This window comes from Manis javanica, chromosome 1 (genome assembly GCF_040802235.1).
Source record: "Manis javanica isolate MJ-LG chromosome 1, MJ_LKY, whole genome shotgun sequence".
Taxonomy (NCBI): Eukaryota; Metazoa; Chordata; class Mammalia; order Pholidota; family Manidae; genus Manis; species Manis javanica.
This window is the reverse complement of record NC_133156.1, coordinates 116,582,460-116,584,358: the sequence shown is the minus strand read 5'-3', so window position 1 is coordinate 116,584,358 and position 1,899 is coordinate 116,582,460. Positions and strand designations below refer to the sequence as shown.

The 1,899-nt window shown below is 52.0% G+C and overlaps 1 pseudogene; it reads right to left on the bottom strand.

The window, feature by feature from the left end:
* Positions 1-386: 386 nt before the first annotated feature.
* On the bottom strand, positions 387-1,262 carry LOC108400489 (etoposide-induced protein 2.4 homolog; annotated as a pseudogene).
* Positions 1,263-1,899: the final 637 nt, after the last annotated feature.

Sequence of the window (1,899 nt, the reverse complement as noted above, 5' to 3'; positions counted from 1 at the left end):
AATCAGTCCAGACACAGGGTCCGAGAAATGCTAAAGAGCTGAGAAAAACCTGTGGTCCTTCCAGACTCACCAGTGTTAAAAATCCCCCTACTGATGTCAGGAAGATTCTGCCTTACACACGCACCAGAGATAAAATGCCAGTTCCTCAGAGGGAAGGGAATATGTAGAGGGCCCTTGGCAGAGTGGGTCCTGCCCTCCCTGGTGAAGGAGGGGACAAGGAAAAGAGCTGCCACAGCCTCCTTCCAATCCCACCCACCCCCTCAGGGTGAAAGGAGACTCAGTGACCTGCAGTAGTCTCCAGTGGATGCAGGGAAGGGAACTCTCTGCAGAGGCTGAGTTCCCCAGGGCAGACTTCAGGTAGGCCATCTTGTGGAAAAGTCTGTTACTTAAGAAAACCACCAAAGAGAAGAGGCACAACTGGAAAAGATATGCTCTGCATGGGTTTTGCGTCGTTGGTGCTGATGATGAATAAAGGGAAGAGGATAGAGGAAGAGCAGCCATGATACTGTGTGAGGACTGCATTGCTGTGAGGAAAGCCGAGGGCAAACCAGTCCAACCTAGTAAGGCCGGTTCCTTTCTATGTTTGACAACCTCTGGTGCATTTCGATTCCTTTATTGAGCCAACAACATTCAGAACAGTATAGTGAGTAGAGAAGGGACATATGCAGGAAACTAACCAGCTGTCCAACAAGATGGATGGGAAAGAGACTCAAAAACATCCCCTGGATGAGGAAAAGAGCCTGCAGCAAAAGGCTGAAGAGCCTGTCAGCAATTATTTTGCTGACGCTAGGGGATGGGTGAAGCTTCCTCCCTGACACCTCAAGTGCCAGATCAGCTATATCATGAAACCAAATGGCATTTACAACTTTGTTAAGCACAAAGAGGGGGGGAAAACAACGAAAATTGACCTGAGGAAGAATTCCAACCCGACAAACATCTTGTGGTGATGGAATCACCAATAATCTGGACTGTTACTGACGGAAGCACAGGAATAAACACCCATAAAACAGGAGGAGACTGAACAAGCATACTCCACCGTTCCACGTGCAGCCCTGACAAATTCTACTAACAATGCCTGGCTCGCTCTCTTGCTCCCTCTCCGTGGTTTGGGCTCCCCTCTGCGCCAGGGCACTACTTGCCCTTCTCCGACGCTGCTCCCCTCTCTTGCTCGCATCTAGCTTTGAGATGGTACAAATTCCCCAGAGGGAGTCTTTGATTCCCCTCGCAAGGTCCCGGAGAAAAATTTTGACACTGTCAGCCATCACTTCACCACCCAAACTACCGACTACACAGAGGAGACAGGAGGTACCGAAGTCTCAGCATGAAGGGCCCCTCGCCCGCCCCCGGCCCGCTCGGCTCCTCCGTGCGCGGTCGCCCGCTCCCGCCCGGGGCGCATACAGGCCCGGCGCCGCTGCGCCCCCGCTGGGCACGCCCGGGCCGCAAGGGGCCGCTCGAACGTTACTTAACTCTTGTCCTCTTCTAAGAGATCGAGATTAGCTGCCTTGAAGAATCTGTGGTTGATTGAATCTGAACCCCACCTTACAGGCAGAGGGAAGACATCTTTGTTCCCAAGGGCAGGGAAGGCAAGGGAAGCCCATGTTGCGGTTTGGCACTGGATATATCTGGAGGGTATGAATAGATCTGAGTGGGAAAGGGGCAAACAGTTTTAAGATACAAACGTATGCATCTTCTTACATGCCCTTAATGACCCCTCCTTTCTTCTGCTTGGCTGGCATGCCGCTGTGAGTCCTTGGTAAAACACTGGCCCAGCAAGTACGGGATCTAACGCCCGGGAAAGCCTGGCAGACTGAATGAAGCAAACCAAAGTGCAAGAGAGTTTGCTTCCCTGAGAGTGAAACATGGAGACACCAGGCAGCCAGGCAAATACGCTCTCTCTCC